Source organism: Mastomys coucha, unplaced genomic scaffold, assembly GCF_008632895.1.
Source record: "Mastomys coucha isolate ucsf_1 unplaced genomic scaffold, UCSF_Mcou_1 pScaffold6, whole genome shotgun sequence".
Classification (NCBI taxonomy): domain Eukaryota; kingdom Metazoa; phylum Chordata; class Mammalia; order Rodentia; family Muridae; genus Mastomys; species Mastomys coucha.
Window position 1 is genome coordinate 45,288,498 of NW_022196912.1, and position 19,464 is coordinate 45,307,961.

Here is a 19,464-nt window from a genome sequence, read left to right on the forward strand (position 1 = left end):
TGGGAAGAGGGGACTTCTAGCTTAGGTGTGCTAAGCCATAGTGACATCATCCTGAAGTCAGCCTGAAGCCATGGTTGGTTGGATACCTCTGAATATCTGAATATGAAGAATTACCTCATCAAGGTGGCTGTAAGGATGAGAGATCACAGGACATGTCTCTGAGACACAAATGAAATTCCTCCAACTCTAGTACTGAAGACTGTCATTTGTGATGTTTTATTGTTTTTACCATGTACCTGGGACTGAGCCTGGTTACCCATGTAATAGTAGATATCAAAGAAATACGTGTTGAATGGCCTACTGGATGGATGGAAATAAAGGGATCTAATTCTGATGATGACTGAGGCACTTCACAAGCAGCCCCGAAACAGTCAACTGGCCCCTCAAGGACTTGGTTCCCACAGCAGATCATACTTGAAGTTTACTGTGTCTGTTAGCTAATTTTCAACCTCTATTTCAGCAAAGTTTTAGGCGAGACGAAGATCCTATTTCAATTCTTTAAGAGTTCAAGCATCCGATCCAGTTTCTGCTTTCTGTTCAGTCCTAGGCATTTGAACACATAGAGCTGTCGATCTTTCCAGGATGGGAAGAACTCATTGTTCATTGTGAGCAGACACCAGCCACGAGCATGTGCATATATCAGCATATTTAGTGGCAGGCACAGTCGCTGCAATTTGACATCTCAGTTAAGTTTGTCTTGAAGTCTGGCAGCCCCTCCTCCTCCTCATTCTAAGGAAAGTGGTCCCACGCTTCCAAGCTCATTGCACGCAGATACCCAGACTCACAGTGGAGAGCAGACAGCATCATTTCTGCACAGATTTTCTCTATTGGGCCAAAACATTCTGAATATTTAGACAACAGTTACTGGCTGATTGGCTAGCTATTTCCTCTTGTATCCTAACCTTTGGATATCCAGTTTGAGGACTGTTTGCTGAATACTTTCTACTTCACTGTGTCATGTCTATGTTTCTGATTTCTGGAAGGAATACTGTGGGGTCTATTCCTTTTCCATATGAGAATGCTCACAGTGCTAGTGAAGCACATTCATGCTGACACAGCAACCAAGAAGGATAATATTATCCCATTGTGGACACATACTTTGGAGCAGAAAGAGAAACCCATATACACCTATGCCTTATTCATAGGAGACCAAACCATGTCTTATGTATTGTATCAACAGAATTTAACTTAGCACCTAATACAGGTTCAAATGCTTTTGTTTGGTTAAATATGCCTGAACTTGCTATTTGGTATAGTCTTAGATATTTATGATATTTCCTTATTTAACCTCCCAGTAAAGATAACTTTTGGAATGGTTAGGTTTATATAACCTTCAAATCTCATTTTATTCTTCATCAAAAGCCAAGGGCTGAGAGCAATGTGCAGCACCTGGTAAGGCTCAAATGAGACGAAGGCTTGCTAATGAAGTGATGAAAAAAGTAATCTGCCTACCCATGTATGTAGCATGGGTATCCAGGAAACCAAGTAGGGCAACTTCCAACATGTCTTCACTAAATGAATTTTTCTTTACAGGGAGGAAAAAAGAAAGAAAGAGAGAGAGAGAGAGAGAGAGAGAGAGAGAGAGAGAGAGAGAGAAGGAAGGAAGGAAAGAAAGAAAGAAAGAAAGAAAGAAAGAAAGAAAGAAAGAAAGAAAGAAAGGTAGGAAGGAAGAGAGGAAGGAAGGAAGGAAGGAAGGAAGCAGACACAAGCAGAGAAACCAGTAGAGAAAGGAATGAGGGAAGTCAGTAAGAAGAAAGGCAAGAAAGTGCAAATGGGGGCCAGAGGCAGGCAGGACTCACAAATAGCATCTGAAGAATGTGATGCAGACCTAAGAGTTCCTCTCTTAGGTCCCTGTGGGATGGCTATGCATGCAAGAACAGCCAAGAGGAAGGACACAATCAGCTCTGCTGTGATAATATATGTGATACTAGAGCACATATATTATATCAATCCTGGTCCTGTTGGTCCCTGATACCTGTGCCTGCTTTGTATGTAGGTCAAGGCAAATTTGAAGCCAGTGACTCAGGAGAGAGCTACTCCTCACATGCTGTCAGACACTGAGCAGAATTTACCATACTAGAAAGAGCTAATACTTTATGGTATATTGTTCATACTGGGATAATGTGGCTACACACACACACACACACACAGAGAGAGAGAGAGAGAGAGAGAGAGAGAGAGAGAGAGAGAGAGAGAGAGAGAGAGAGAGAGAGAGAGAGAGAGAGAGAAGCATGTTCCTCCCTCAGGAGAAATAAGAAGAAAGGTCTTGTAATGTTTACCTTTAGTTGGACTTCAGCAGGATTGGTCTGTGAACATTTTCACATTACTTAATATTGATTATACAAGTCTGAAGGTTGGCTTTCAGAATAATATTCTTCTGCATTCAAGTAGCTGTTTAAGAAACAAAAATGATTGGTCCACACTGTCATATGTCTTGTATACACATATTTGAGCATCTTGAGGTTAAAACACAAGCTTTGACTTTCTGTAACTCCTAAGTAGTTGTTATACAGAAGATGAACATTTCCACAAAAGTATTTTGAATTTCTGATTTGTACAAATCTTGTTTTCTGTCTTCCCTGGTCTGACAGCACACTGCCTGTCTCAGTGTCTCGCTTCCTAATGGTAAACTGACTTCAGGCCAGGTTAAACAGTTTGGGAATCACTCCAAAGTCATTGCTATACCAAATAACATTAACATACCCTCTTCTTTAAAGTGAATTTAAAGGACAGAGTATATCAGTAAGCTAATAAAAAAATATCTAGAGCCAAAACATAACTTAGGAATCTGCCAGTCAAAGATTGTAATGACAGTGGGGAAGGTTGGAGGGGAGGTGGATGTTTAAAAGAAAAAAAAAATGCCTAAAAAGGAAAAATTCTATAGGCTTTGTATTGAAGAGTCTTCTGCTGTCATTTTTAAGGGATGTGTTGGTCAGTTCTAAATACAGCTGAGGAAAAGGACATTATTATCAAGTTGAGATTTTGAACTTCCAACGTCATTGATGACTGTGACTTTATCTGAAGGAAGCGCAGTAGTGTGTTAGTTACTGAATAAAGGGAGGGAGATTGGGGATGCAGAGCAGATAGAAGCTCTCTCCTGTAGCTGTGTGTTAGAATGTCAAACAGCAGACAGACCCAGGGCACCACAGCTGCTGTGTGCACCAAGACCCATGACCCAGTCACTCACCAATCACCAATGGGGACTCTCTTTCCAACAGCTTCAACTGAGCTCCAGCTGAGCTCAAGGCTGGCTCCCACAGGGACCCACCCACAGGAACCATTTGTGAATCACTGAGCAGAGGCATGCTTTGGGGAGACCGTGGGCAGGTCTGCACCAAGCAGTGCCAGGACTTCCCACAGTCAGTGGCTGTTCTGTACCACTAAGATTCCTAGTGCCTCCGTGTGCAAATAACACACTACCCCTGAACAGGTCATGGCCTAATAAACATAGGATCATTGATGATGGAGTGAAGTGGCTGCCCTTAGCTGGTTAAGTTTGGCGCAGGTGCTAAGAAAGCTTCTCGTGTCCTGTGAAAGCCCGTGTTTAGATTTCACAATCGTGTAGCTGATGTGGGAAACCATCCCCTAACTTTGACTTCCTTGAACATGGTCTCCTTCTTGAGCTCTCCCAGAATCAAGGCCTGACAGGATGTAAATTATTTATTTTTAAAATACAGAATCTGGTTCATTTCAAGTATTTACTTTATGTGAAAACTTATTAAGCCCCATATCATCACAGTCTTTCCCTCTGTAGCAGCTGGCAAAGGCAGTCCTTAAACAGAGCATGCCCTGTTCTCAAAGATTATTCTAGTAGATGTGTGCCAGAGGAGCCCAGCTACTTAGGCTTTCTGGAGTGATTCCATGTGGAGTTGTTGATTGCCTAGGTTTACATTGTCCTTATATTCCCGTGTCACTACTTCCAGAGGAGGGAGATCTTCAGCTGTGAGATTCAAAGTCTTTCACGGTTCCTTTCATTACAGGGATTCTACAGAAGGTGACTGAAAAGGCACGTGTGTGCCATTGTCTGAGAGATAAAGTGTCTCTGGTTTTATTTTGACCCAAAACACCTGTATTGAGTCCATAGGCATAGGGTTATGACATACATGTGGGAATATGTTAAGGATAGCCAATGGGCCATTACTACTCTGTGCTTCCCTGAGGAGTTAGCCCAAACAACTCCAGCTCACTTCTGCCCCCCCCCCCACATCCTCTTGTAGGGTGTTGAGGACTTTACAACTGAGGTGGACAAGAGACAGAATGAAGGCTGCGCAAATGCTGAGCACCGCTCAGGGATGATGGGAAATCCCTGAGCTGTTAGGCTTTCCCCAAGCTCAGGGATCCTTTTTCTGTGCTTAGAAGGTTCCTAAAGACAGCCACACTCCTTGCTTCCCTTCTTCCCCCCTCCCTCCTTCCCCCTCCCTTCTTCCCTTCTTGGGAAGCCACTCATATGGTAGCAGGAAGGAGGAAGGGGGCGATAGTTCCTGCAATGCAAGACAACACATTTGTTCTTCCTTGAGCAATCCCTGGAACCTTCTGGAGCTGAGGCACTGGAGCATTCTGAGTGGTGCGCAGCTGCTGGCATGGTGGAGGGAACGCTAGCGCTGAAGGTTAAGGGATTGGAAAACCTGTCTAGAGGAAACTCTCTCAGATGCTTTGGTGGTCTGCAGAAGGCATGCATACGGATACCCTAGGTGGACTAGGGTAAAGGGGCAGCATCCTGAATTGAGTTCAGCTCCCCACAGAGTACCTGGAAGTGTCTTAGCTTACACCCTGCTGGTACTCGTCCTCTTGGACATCTGTGTTATCCCATCATTGCTAGGGACATTGAGATATGACTAAATCATGCCCCTAACTGCAGCAGTCAGGAAAACAGGACCCTACACATCCGAGACATTGACAGCAACACTTCTGGGGAGCAGAGAAGCAGAGGGAACACTGTGCTTGGGGTAAGGTATAGTTTGTGTAGCAAAAGCTGAGATGACATGACAGTAGCATTATTGCTGACCACCCACCAACACACACACACACACACACACACACACACACACACACACACACAGAGTCATTAAAGCCTGGATACCACAGGTGGCTGCAGCTGATCCTGAAGAGTTAAAGATTCATGAGTCATACATGTGATGGGCTGCCTCAGCTCCCTACTGTTAACGCCACCTCTGAGTATATTGAAGGGTATGTTTTATGCTCCAAGATGACACTTGGCTGTTGATGTTCACTGGGTCTGGTGTGAGGATACTCTGGCATTCCCAACCTGCCACTGAAGAGCTGAAACTTTTCTCATGCTGCTGGCTGCCGAGCATGGGGATTGCTCAGACCAAAGCAGCCACCAGCTGTGCTCCACCAAGAGGGGCTTCCCAGGGCATCCACTGCACCCTTGGCAGCAGCAACACAGGTGTCTCCTTGTATCTGGTACCCCAGACATCATCAGTGACTCATCAAGCAAGCCTCCCCAGTTTGTGTCACCCTTTCCTGATGGAGCACGTGACATTAGCCAAACAGTGCTTCTAGAAAAAAGGAAAATATTGTACCACCCATTGCAGACAACCATCCCAATGCCAATCATGGACTTTCTTTTCTTTTTGAAAGTTTTTTGAACAAAAGGAGTACACTCAAAATGGAAATAGCCATTAACATGAATTTCATTCCTTCTTTTAAAATGAGTACAGACCCCTCAGAGAGGGATCAATGAGCAGGCTGCATTCATCTCCCATTTGTTGTGAGTGGTTCCTCTCAGGATGCCAGGTGCCCTGGCTAGACAGACAGCGGGGTTGTGACTTAGCTGTAGGTCTCCAAAGCTGGAACAAACTTCTCTGCATTTTATGTCTCTTGTTGGGTTTATATATACTTTTGATCAGTTCTTGAATCTCTTGGCTCAGCACATTTGAGTTTCTACTCTTTGACAATAAAGTGGCTTTGGGGACAGCATCTTTTCTCACTGCTCCTCTCTCTTCCTTATGGAATGGTTTCCCTCTCCAATGATATGCTGTTGCTAAATAGGAAGCATCAAGAGCTAATGATGGAAGACACCATCTGGCTTGATGGTCCTATGGCATGCAACTTACCAAGTGACAAAATGCCCTTCCAAGGGGATGGTGGTGTCAGTGGTGGCACAAGGCTGAGTGCCAGCATCCAAGCACTTAGGAAGCAGAGGCAGGTGGAGCTCTGAGTTCAAGACTAGTTGGTCTACAGAGCAAGTACCAGGATAGCCAGGTGTCCACAGAGAAGCCCTATCTCAAAACACCACCCCTCCAAAACATACTTTCCAGAGTGCCTTGGGCTTCAGGGTACATTGTCATTGTACCTGCAGTATGAACCAAAGCCTGCTGTGTAAAGCATGCTTTTCTCCCACCCAAAACAGAAATCAGCTCTGAGAATACTGCTCCCGTCTGGCCCTGCCTCCTACTTCCTGAGCTCTTCTGTGGCAATCTCAGAGATCTCGGATGCTCTGATGAATGAAGAAATGGCATGGCTTCATAGGGCCCAGCATTAGGAGACCACAACCAGGGAAGGGTATTGTTCCTACCATACCCTTCTAAGCTTTAGTTGCTTTGTAGTTTGCTTCTCTGTCTATAAGTTTAGCTTCTTCAGGATGGGGATTTGGTGATACAATATGGTATGGTAAAATATGGTATGATGAGATAATATCCTATAATACCCAACAGAATGCTATGCATTTGCTAAGGTTCTCAACAAGGACTAAACAACTGTTTTACTTACATGGTAAATGATACCAGACAGTGTCATCACACCTCTGCTCATGTTTCCCTGCGATTTGGATGTTGCTGCCCTTACGGATAAGAACAGATATACTGATAAAATGTGAAGCATATTTAAACCAGTTTTGTTCTCATTTATAACACAGATATAATCCTGTTTGGAAGGCTGTCTCCTTCTTTCCCCTCTCCTCTCTCCCTGGTTCCCTGTCTTGAGCTGAGCTTTCTGAGGCTTCTTGCCCTCAGCTGAACCGAAGCAGGATGGGTATCAAGTTAGACTTCGGGATGAGGGTTTATTTTGCTCAAGTCAAAATTCATAGGCTCTAGCTTCTTGCCAACTGGCTTCCCCCATTCTTTCTAAATTGAAACCTGTCTAAAATATTCAACAAGGACAACCAGGCTGGTACTGGGCTTTGGTGCCTGAGTGTGTCTGAGAACATGATGAGGACTTATGTTATCCCTGGACATGCTTGGATAATAAAGAGCTTCAGAAGCAGAGTCACATGACCAAAATAGCAGCTGGTTGCTTTTAGCCTCCATGGGCCCCGATATGCCTCTCCTGTCTCTGAGAGAGTTCTGAGTCTCCTCATTCCTCCTGGCCTGAGATGTAACATTGATTTTATGTTTCACACTAGGAATGCGGATACCCAAATGAGCATAGCTTGGTTCCCCCCAACCCCCGTTTGCCGCCCCTGCTTATCTCACTGCTCTCATAAGGTCTGATTCCCAGCAGAGGTGGCAGCTCCTGAGCCTGGCAACTCTGTGCAGAAGTGACTTCAGCATGCTGGGATTCTTGAACCCATGCTTTTAGTAGCTTAAGTGTCTTCTAATAACCTTGTCCTACACGTTTTCCTTTGGGTTTATGCATGAAAATACAAAAGAAGTTGTCTGATATAAGGTGATCTGGGAAGAGGCCTTATGTCTAGTCAGTCACCTGTGGGCTGGCCTTCTTGCCTGTCCCCAGGTTAAGGGCAAGGGCACCCATGGACTGCCAAGATGGGGAGGTTAGTCTCAGGGCAGAGGTCTGCCACAGCTGAAGAAATATACCGTCTCAGTATGGGCGTGCCTTGTTCCCGCATGCCCTTAGCTCTGATTTTGCCTAGGAAGCCTGAGCCATGTGAATCTAGCAATGCTCACAACCAGCTCTCTTGGTCCTCTCATTTCTGCATCTTGGAATGACAGTGTGTGTCATCATGTAAAATCCGTGGGCCTGTCAGAAGTGAAAGCTCATTTCTCTGACAGCTGGGGTCCAGGGGCATTTCTCTGAAGTCTTTTCACTCCCTCTCTTTCCTGAGAACTCTTGCTGGGCAGCCCCTAAAAAACACACATGATTATTGTTTTGGCCCCCTGTCTTTATTCTCCCTCTTATCCCTTTTGGATCATGAGATGACTCAGTTGCCATAGCAAGTGTGGAGCAAGGCCCATTGCATCTGATCTCAAACGTGGTTCTGGAGCTGCTCCACCGAGTAGAGCCTGTATCCTCTGCACCCACTGTTTCTGGGTGACTTCTCAGCTGTGAATCTGGCTTCTGGTTTTTTTTTTTTTTTTGTCTTCCCCCAGGCAGCCTTAAGCTTTTCCTGAGAGCAGGCTTCATAAGTGTTCTCATGGAGAACAAGATTTGGTGACAGTAATGTATCCTCGTCTCTTCCTCCTCTCCTCTCTCTCACATCCACATTGGTCCCTCAAGTGCTTGGATTACAGGTATGAGCTGCTGTATTAGGCTGAAAACAGATTTTATGATATTGGAATGCAGGAACACTTTATACCTTTGTTATTAATGCAAGCATGTTCTTCTGGGACCTAATTACACACAATGCTTTATAAGACAGTGCCTTCAGCTACAGCCCCCTCTCTGCACCCATCCCCACTCCTTGTCCCTCAGTAGGAATTTCTTGCCTGAGGTCAGCAGCAGCCTTCACTTGTCTGGACACACTGTCTCCTCGCTCATCTTCAGCTCAGCTCCTTACTTCCCACTCCACACCAATAGGGGGAAGCAGAGTGTAAGGCAGCAGGGCTATCAACAAGAATGGGGCCTCCAACTCCCTGACACATGTCACTCACACAAAGAACCTGGGCTTGCTGACGTGCTGGGCATTAACTCTGCAGACTTAGAATCACAGCTTTACATATTTGGGGAGGTAATCCAGAAAGATCCAAACAGCCTCTTGTAGTGGCAATGAGAATGGTTTTAGATACCTGGGGTACAGCCCCTTCCCCCCCAACCCTACCCCTGCCTCCAGGGCAGGAGTGACACCAGTACCACAAAGTACACAGTGTCAGGAGCAGAGCTGGGCAGCATCTACCCATCTGGCTCTGCTGTTAACATGAGGCCAAAACTTGCCCATAGAAGTACATACACATTCATTCAGCCTCATAAACCTCTCTGATCAAAGAAAAAGGCTTCCTCCCATTTAATATCTTAGCAGATATACTAGCCTCTATATTTGCATTCTGGTATCTGTAATGAGCTTCTTTAGGGCAAAACTTTCCACTTTCCACTGGGCTGAGCTCTTGACTCTCAGCAACCAGCATCCCCTGCTCTAACTTGTTACAAGAACAGGATGGTACTGCCTTGGTGGGCCTGGGGACTTACAGTGTTATCAATCCCTGGCTTAGAATCTCACTGTTTTGAGCTCAGGACCCACTTATTTTATATTAAAAAGGTATTTAAGCTCAAATCAAAAAAAAAAAAAAAGGATCATTGGTGTGGTAGTTAGAAGAAAGAAGGGTTATTACAGCTCTGTAGGTAAAACTCAAGAACAGCCAGGTATGGTGCCTCATGTCTGCAACCCAACACTTGTGAGGCTGATACGAGAGGGTTACTGTGAATACCAGGCCAGCCTGGGCTATAGGGCTTCTTATGTTGCTTTGATATCTTGTGCATGTTCTGAATTTTGCTCTTTTGAGTTTCCCTTAAGTGAGTCAGTAGTAGTGTCACTGAGCCTGAATGCTTACAGCAATGCTACGGTGTCACAGATGTGACAGAATGTAGCTGTTCTTGGGCCTTCCTTTCATGTAATGGAGGACTCTCTGCAGGTTACAGAGCTCTCTCTCTCTCTCTCTCTCTCTCTCTCTCTCTCTCTCTCTCTCTCTCTCTCTCTCTCTCCAGAACAGTGGCTCTTAGCCCAGTCTGTACACTGGAACAACCTGGGTGCTTGTGTGAGCATATGTGTGCATGAAGCCAAGTTGTATATGCGTGTGTGTGTGTGTGTGTGTGTGTGTGTGTGTGTGCGCGCGCACAGGCACTCTTAATTGTTTGGAGAAGGAACTCAGTTGTGTGGGTGGGGCATGTGGACAGATGTGAGCTCTGGTGTTTTAGCTGAAGGTTCTCTGCTTGCTGTTGGTGTGCACAGTTGTGAGGAATTGGGCTTGAATGGTTCACTTCATTGGTCTCTACCTCACATCTTATAGTTCCTCAAGTCACACAAACCAGCACAACACAACTGGTTTTTACTGCTGTTTCAAAACACAGCAAACTTGTTTGGGGCAGGAGAGAAAGGATGCACACTCCAGTGAATAAACAAATATCAACGAAAGAAGAGCTCTTGAGGTCCACTCTGTCCATGTGATCCTCAACAAATGTGTGTTCCATTCAGTGTGATCTCAGTCACTCAGATAGAGCTGTGGTTCATCTAAGAGTTGTCTAAGGCTGCAGTTTGATCAGAAACACCTGATTTATCCCTATATACTCATGTTATATACTATCTCTTGTGATTGTGTGCCTAGCCTCGTGATGATGGGGAGCTGCCTGGATTACTAGCAGGGTGTCACAACATGAACTGTGACTCCTGTAGGATCCCAAATCCAACTGGGGAATGTAGTCTCTAGGAAATAAAGGACCTCTCTGCACCTCTGTTATCTGCCCTTAGATGAGGTTGGGATAGAGTTCATTTGAGGCCTAGTGAGGTGAGGAGTGCTGGGGTCTGGGATTTTCTGACTCCATAAACTAATAATTGGATTTCCACCTGAACCATTTCCCTTTTTCATATCCTCAGACAAAACTAAGACAATCATATAGCTACTAACCAAGATCAAATACTGCAAAATATCATGCCTGTACCCCACTCATCTAGAAAGGATGTGGGGGTCATCCCACTTGCCTGCTTTCATTCTCTGGGTGGCATCAATGGGAATCCTGCCATGCGGAAGGATGGCTGCTGGAGTCTGCAGGTGGAGCCACTTGGCAAGCCTTTATGATGTTGCCATTGGCAGCTGCTCTGTGTTCACGTATTGGCAGATACTTTTATATTTACTTCTCAAAGCCCAAATTTTCCATAGATGTGTGTGAAATTGGCCCACTCCTATGAAACTAGCCTCAAAGAAGTCAAAATCAGTAAATATGGCATTTAAAAAACTGCACGAGCCACTACCCAATCACCATATTTGAAATGTGGAGGAAGATAGTGTAATAGCAGGAAAAAAAAAAACCTGAAAGAAAACAAACAAACAAACAAGTCTGCAAAGAACAATCTTTCAGGCTCAGATGCAGAGGCAGGACCTTGTATGCCACCCTGTGATGGGTAGACTATAGCTGTACGCCAGGCCTCACCTCAGGAGCCATAGTCCACATCTGGCCTTCTTTTGGGACCAAGAACCTTGGGTCACAGAAGATTACAGAAAAACAAACTAGTAAGCAAGAAAGTAACTTCTGTCAAAGGATGGAAAGTCAGTAAAAGTGTGATTTTTCTAATTTTTAATGTGATTTTATAATTTGTCAGCTTTAAGAGGGATATACAGTACTCACTGCTGGTCCTGGTAGGAGACGGTTGCATCCTTGACAAACGAGGACATCTTTAGTCCTGGCACTTGTGTATGGCTCTGTGGGCATCTGAATCCACCTCACTGTATGTAACACAAACTCTTTTAATGAACCTTCAGAGCAGCAAGGTGCAGTGGAAATAAAGTGTGCTGGAGGGTTCCATATGCGATGTTACAAGCACCAGTAGATATTGACTGTGACAAAAGCAAGATGAAACTATGCTTATTATAACAATCACTCAGCCGACTAAGCTGATACAACAACCTCAGATAATCAGTTTGTGGTGAGGAATAAAGTCTTGGGCATTTTTCTCTTCCATGTCCACTGCATCAGCATGGATATAGATGACCTAAACAACTTAAGTAATACTTCTTTGCTCAGTTCTTTAAAATATTTCTCTGCTGAGAAGTGTAGTGGGTTTTGAGGCATGGTGGTAAGACCATCATAATTCAAATCCCATGTTTAAACTGACAGCTAAATGATGGTAACCAGTTCCCCAGTGTCTCAGGGCCTCAGCTCCATAATCTGCAGTCCTGGCTCGAAGCACGGCCGTGTTGGCATGATGGTACCCTTACATTACTATGTGGACACAGGAAAACGATACTTGGCCAGACTTGCACATAGTCTCTGTTTCTGATCTCTGGCCCCTGACTGGGCCTTCAGGTTCTGTAGAAGTATGCCATGCCAGTCAGAAAAAGAAATACAGTGGTGAGGATGTTGAAGGTTGTGAGGCATTGTTGATGGTTATGACGAAGCATGATTCCTTTACCAACATACACCACTGCCACTGTCTGCAGGAAACCAGGTTGTCCTGGCTGGCTAGGCTTGCAGTTGTGGTCTCTTTAGAAGGAATGGGATCCATACAGGTTAGCACAACCACATCTATTTTAAAGGCAGTTTGAACTAAGCACTATTCTCATTCTCTCTCCATCTCTCCCTTTCTCCCTCTCTCCCTCCCCCTGCTCTCTCTCTCACACACACAGGAAAACCAAAGCTATTTTGCAGAGTTATTTCTAAAGCTCACACTCGTGTGAGCTCATATCACAGTGTTACCTTGTGATTTTAAATTGTGCCATTCCCCTTCTTAGGAAAATATTTGTGATTTTAGGCCCATTTTTAATAAAGAGTAATATTGACCCCTATTCACGTGTTTAACTCAGCAGCAGCAGCACCACCACCAATGTGCCAAACCCTCTTACATACACAGCGTACTCTCTCACACTCTGACACAAACATTTTGCACAGGAATGCTCCTAGAGCTCAGTCAAAGAGCATTAGACTTGACTTGGAATCTAGTCAGAGTTTCAACATCTAAAATGTCTTAATTTCTTCACAGCTACCTGAAGTTTATTTTATTGTACATATTTATTTGCTTGTTTGTTTATTGGGGGTGGGGAACTTGAGATGCACATGGAATGGCGCTGATGTGAGTGAGGCCAGAGGGTAGTTAGTGGGAGGTGGTTCCTTTTTCCCAACGTATGAGTGAGTCCTGGGATCAAACTTGAGTAAGGTCTTCAGGCTTCGCAGCAACTGCCTTTAGCCCACTGAGTCATCCAAGCATAAAAAGAACATTTAAATGTTATTTCTGGAAAAAGAAAGGAATAAATAAATGAGCAACTGAATATGAAAAAAAAGAGTGATTAGAAATTTATGAAGTTGATATCTTCAGAAACAGCACACACAGAGAAAGCACGACTTTGGGGTAGAACTCTAAGGTTTATAAAGAGAGGCGAGGAGTTGATTGGGAAGATGGATGGATCGGTTAGGAACACAACTGCCTTGCAAACATGAGGACCCGAGTTTGATTCCCTAGAAGCCATATAAAATAGGTGCATGCTAGTAATCATGGCACTAGGTAGGTGGGGACAAGAGGATACTTGGGGCTCCTCTGATGAGCCAGTATAGCCTACTTGGCAAATTCCTGCTTTCGTGAAATTTTTTTTCTCTCAAAAACTAAGTAGACAAGATCCAGAAGGATACTGGAACCCCAAAAGGCACAGCCTTGCATTCATACACATATCCATATAAATGCATGATTACCCATGCATGTAAAAACATGCACATATATGTGCATACACATACACAGAAACAGGGTATAGGACATGATGGTGGATGTAACGATTGTACACACAGTTGGAACTACAGAAAAATTTAACATTTCTTTTTCCTCCCACAGAGTATCTAAAATTGGACTGAGTCTGGCTAATGGTTGGGAAAAGTTGAATTAATGTTCCACAGGAATTGTCCTTTCCTTGAGTAGCATAGAGTTCCGTGTGAGCCTAGAGCACAAGGTAGAGTGGGAACCTCCTTCCCCTCCCAGGTTGCTTCGCTTTTGTTTCTTCTGTCCTGTTATTCTTCTCCTAAAGATTAGGCATGGCCTTAGATATACACATGATGATCCTGGGGCCTTAGGTTAAACCTCTACCTTCTGCAGCAGGTAGTGTGTGTGTCCCGACACCATCACCTCCTGACCTATGGCTGTCACTGGGACTCTTTTCCCTTTGTTGGTGGCCTCACAAGGAAGCCAGAGACCTCAGGCCTGACCTGGTTCTTTTATTTTACCAGAGAGCATGCCTTTATTTTAGAAAGCACCACGCTTTCAACAAATAGAACTGGAGAGCTTGTCACTGAGACTATGACTTGGATAAACTGTGGCTGGCAGATGTAATATGGCGTCTCTGCTCACTCCCTGAGATAGTCAAGTAGCCAGAAAGTCAGCCAGACTCAGTGAATCTTGGACAAGATAACCATTGGATAACCATGTCCTCTTTCTTTCTCCTACACAGGGGTTCCACAGAGGCTGCAGCTGAGGTCTTGGGTGTGTGTAGTTCTCAGCTGGGCTTTGCCCTACCCAGGTTGACGACTGAAGAATCACAGAGTGTGGTACGTTCATTCTGATAAAACTTAATGGTTTTATTAGGAATCACTAAGTGTTAACTGAGAACCTGTAGAATGGGAGGTGCAGCAACAGCCACATTCAGATGAGGCCAGCTGATCAACTTCTTTCTCACCAATCTTTGTGTTTAATGCTTAGATGCGTTTGTCAATGTTGAACAACCTAATACACTTGTTGAATTCACACATTCGACTCTTTCTTGTATATTTACAATCATAAAAGCATTGCTTGTAACCCACCTGTTTCAGAAATAAGCCAAATCCAGAAGAGAACACTATTTATGAAGTACATCTATGTTTTACATGGTAGTTGGTTTTTCTCCTTTTGATTCTTTACATATAACAGCTCTTCTAACTTAGAGCTCCTTCCATTCTCATTCCTTTAATCAAACCTCAACTCAATTATCTATCCTGCTTGCACAGAATCCTGATCAATACCCTTTCCAGAAACCAGATTCACTGCATCCAGCCTCACCCACAGCCTAGTTTGGTCCCACAGCTCCCTGTTTCCACAAGGTTGCATCTTTGGCGGAAGCATGTTGACTGACCGGCCTGTAGGTCAGGAGGCATGGGAGTGTCTCCTACTGTACTGTCTGTCCCAGGAAGACAGCTGGGGCCTCTGGGATTCTGCTTTCTTCTCTAAGCCTGAATTCAGGGTGAAGCTGAACAGCACTATGCTTATCAGTAAGACTAATTTAATTCTCATCAAGGCTGTGAAAAAGAAAGGAATCTTTTAATCTCTCAGGCTTGGCACTTTCTGTTCACCACAATTCTTTTTTAATTGTTCAAAAATCATGCTTCTTGAGAGAGTCAATACCTTGTTTTCGACCTTGGAATCTGGGACCAGAACCCTCTCTGGGACTCGGTTTCCCCATCTGACAAGTGAATGTGGAGAACACAATGTTATATGGAGCCTGCAGGAGTTGACGTATGTAACATGTTGTGTGTTCACATTGCATGTCACTCTATGTACAAGCCATAGATGAACTATATGTGGTTGCTATCTTGCCTCTTGCACAGGTGGGAACTATGTTTTCATTTTCTCTCTCTTAAACTATTTAATTTTACATTTTAAAGCCAAATGCAGACCTGAACTAGTAAAGAAATGGCTGACACATTATGTTGGAGAGACTTCTAAAGGTGCTTCAAAACTTATTTTTTCTATTTACATTATTTTAAAAATAATTTTTTTCATAAAAATTAGGGATGTTTGGATTGAGTGATTGCTATAACTCTGATTTTTTTCCCTTGAGCATTACATTATCTTTAATTTTTATTTATAAGTAATCTCTCCTTGTAAAGAGTGTATAACTTCAGTTTATGCAGTGAACCTACTCATTCTTCACCCTTCTATATTCCAAGAAAGACAGTGACATGACAATTCCTTCATATTATTATTATTATTATTTTTAGCTTTTCATGCCATTTAAACTCAGCTCTTCCGTGACTAGATCCAGAGTTAGGAATTTACCAACTACAGTCCCCAAGAAATGGACTGTTCACTGAGCAGCAGACTGAAGAGTGGCATCTCTAACCTTCTTCCACTCCTGTCTTATTTTAATGTTTTGTTTTTTGATTGTTTTGCTTGTCTTCCTTTCAAATGTGAAGTCACTTTTGTAGCCTATAAAGCAGCCATCCTTTCTATTGCAGATAGAAACAACTGGCCTCCATATCGTTTACCTTTGAGAAATGCTTTGCTGAAATAATTATCAGGTGTGCAGCTCAAATGGATAAGTAGAGACTCAGGATACTGACAAATTAGTCAGAATTTAGAGTATAAGATAAAGACAAACACAAATAGAGAATGCCATGTGCATAGCTAAGCCCTGGGACTCTGCAGAGGCATGGTGATCTTGATGGACAGACCAGGGTGGGCTTCTTGGAAGGGTTGGGTTAAATATGTTTTGTCTCTTGAATTGAGAGAAAGAAAGTTAGGAGAAAAGAAGGAAATAAGGGCTGCATATGAACTCTAAGCCACGCACCTGTATACAGAAAGGAGAGGGACCAACGCTCAATCTGTGCTGAGTAACTTGGAGGTGAAATTCAGTCTCATCAAAGTTCCAGCTCGTGGGTCAGCAGCTAATGCTATACTTTGTTACAATACAGCAACCCTAGGGGTGTGAGGACCATGGCAATGTCAAGGTGACCAGGGAGAGATAGACATTAACAGACAATGGTGTCTGTACCCTGACTTGATTATCTGCTAAAGCTCTCTTTCTTGAATTTGTCAAATCGTCTCTCTGTCATTGTAAAAAGGCTTTATTAATTAGTAGTTGCCATATCTGTAAAATTCAAATGCTGCCTTATCTACATACTGTCAGCTGAGTGATTCAAATAGGAAGAACAGGGACCCTCATGTGGGCACCTGCAACCTGATCTTCACTCAGCTGAAGTGGTGGGAAGTACATTTAATCACGACAGATGTGCTGGGCAGGTGCTCTCAGAGGAGGTGTCAGGGAGGCAAGTCACGTGTCCTGTATTCTCTGTGCCTTACAGACAATGGTTATAGACAGACGCTGATGAACGGTAACAGTCGTTGTTTTGACTCCTGCTAGGCTGCATTTCCCCACTAACACATGTGTTAAGTGTCTGTGGTGTGTTGGGTGCTGTTGTGTGTGAAGACCAGCCACAGAGCTCTGAGTAAGGAAGGCGGCACAAACCAGGGGGTCAAGCACAACCTGAGACAGCAGCAAATAGACAGAGAAGTCAGTGGGGGGTGGGCGAGATCATTAAGCATGGCTTTGAAGGACAAGATGCTGGGAGTGCAGGCAGAGTTGGGTAGCTGAGAGCTTCCCTTGACTAGGGAGCAAGAGGAATTCAGCATGGAAGTGAAAAGAAATGTGTTGATTATGTGAAGACTAGAGCTGAAGGATGGCCTGGTACGCCGTCCTAAGGAACATGGCTGTGTCAGATATGCTGAAATTGGTCTTACAGGCAGTGGAAAAATATGTGAAACCAAAAGCATCTGTAGTGAGGACAGACACAAAGAGCAGGCACTGGAGAGAGGGAAGAACCTCCCAGATAGAATCTGGTGTTTGAATCATTTCAATACCATGTAGGTTAAATTAGCTAGGTTCCTGCTGTGATCTCTGTCGTAGTTAGGGCCTTACTGCTGTGAGCAGACACCATGACCAAGGCAGCTCTTATAAGGACAATATTTAGTTGGGGCTGGCTTGCAGGTTCAGAGGTTGAGTTCATTATCATCAAGGTGGGAACATGGCAGCATCCAGGCACGCATGGTACAGGAGAAGCTGAGAGTTCTACATCTTCATCTGAAGGCCTCTAGCAGAATACTGACTTCCAGGCAGCTAGGATGAGGGTCTTGAATCTCACACCCACATTGACACACCTATTTCAACAAAGCCACACCTATACCAACAGGGCCATACCGTCTAATAATGCCACTCCCTGGGCCAAGCATATACAAACCATCATACCTCCAGGAAGCCATTTCCCCTCTCCAGGCATTGTGATTCATGTAGCCCCACAATGGGGTGCTAGGCTTTGTATTATCCACAAGAACAAGAGTGCTGAAGCCAGGGCTAAGACTCATCTCCAGTTCAGCCATACCTTCTGCAATAACACACACACTCAAATCTATATAACCACCTACCCTTGATCCTCCAGGTTCAAACATCATTCCCAGCAGAGGTCCAAAGTCTACTCTGGTGATGCTCATGTGTTCCCACAGCCACATGTCTTGTGTGGAACACTCTCTCACTGTTCTTTTCCAGAACCAGAGTGCATCTATGGGGTAGCACATCTGTCTCTGCATGGTGCTACCAGTGGTCATGTGTCTGGCCCTGTATACAAGAGCTTGCCAGGTGTTTCTTGGGAGGTGGTCTGGGGATCTCAGAGAGAGGCCCTTGGATCTAGCCACAGTTGGCTTGTATCAGCCTCTGATGGGAACCTCCTTTGAGGCATCCCCATCCATTTGTGTTTTCCATCTCTCAGTGGTATGTACAGGAGTAATGTGGGAGCTTGCAGGAGAGGCCTTAACAAGATCTACGCATCTGACAGACAAGTGTGGTAGCACCCTGAGAGCTCCAACAGTCTGTACACCTGTGCCGGGGGTGATTATATTGACTGTTTCTTTTAAAAATATGCTTTAATTACACAAGACCTCCTTTCTCAAACTATTCCCCCTAGTCACAGAAATTACTTTAGAAACAAAAAAATCAAGCCCAACTCTCCTGGAACAAAATGCATCCAGTTCTGAAAATAGAAGCCAGTGCTTTTCACACGGTAATTAAGGGTGGACCTTTCCCTGTCCTGAGGTTTTAGAAGAAAAATGAATTCATATTGCAAATAAACTCCAATGACATGTGAGGACTTAAAATTCAATAGACTCCTCTTTATTCCTCACTCTCCCTCCCTTCTCTCCTTTCCTTGGGCTTGCCTTTCTCCTTTTTATTTACACAGAAAAAGATCTATATTTGAGTCCCAGTTCTTTGTATTCATCCCATAATCAAGTGGTTAGTTTTCTAGTATGTCTTGATAGCATTTAAGGTTTTTTTGTTGTTACATTAATTGTGTATGTGTGTGTGTGTGTGCACGTGTGTGTATGCACCCATGTGTGTGTACATGCATACCATGGTATGCCCATGGAGGTTGGAGGTAAGTGTTCAGGAGTCAGTTCTCTTCTTGCATCATGTGGGTCCCAGAGTCAGGCTTGGCTGCAAGTGCCTTCATCCCATGAGCTGATGCCAGCTTCATTTTTAAAAACTTTAATGAGAGGCAGATTTAAACTACCCGAATGACTTCTGATTTTCAACCATAGGAGTGGGTGGATGGAAAGTTGTATTATATAATTCTCACCTCCTGGTGTTCACAGAGCAGTGACACCATTGTCTTTTCCAGGTCTGTTTTTCCTGCTTCTAACCTAGATTCCCTCCCTAGTGATCTTTAAAACTTTGAGCAGGTTAGTCTTCAAGCTTGGCACTGCTTTCTCTGCAGCTCTATAGATTCCTACAGCCACTGCCTTGGACAATGAGTCCAAAGCATCCCTGTGTTGCTCTGAGTACTGATGCTTGGCATTTCTGCCTCCTCTGCGAACATGCTCCAAGTCAGTGTGTGGGCAAG

At 44.2% G+C, this 19,464-nt stretch overlaps 1 protein-coding gene across 15 annotated transcripts in view; it reads left to right on the forward strand.

Annotated features, from left to right (window-relative positions):
- Myt1l (myelin transcription factor 1 like) overlaps window positions 1-19,464 on the forward strand; it is a 393,932-nt gene that overhangs the window by 24,431 nt on the left and 350,037 nt on the right. For all 15 annotated transcript variants that reach the window (XM_031355923.1, XM_031355921.1, XM_031355929.1 and 12 more), the window contains exon 2: window positions 14,274-14,370. The gene's annotated coding sequence lies outside the window, so the exon portion shown is untranslated. The remainder of the gene's footprint in view (window positions 1-14,273; window positions 14,371-19,464) is intronic.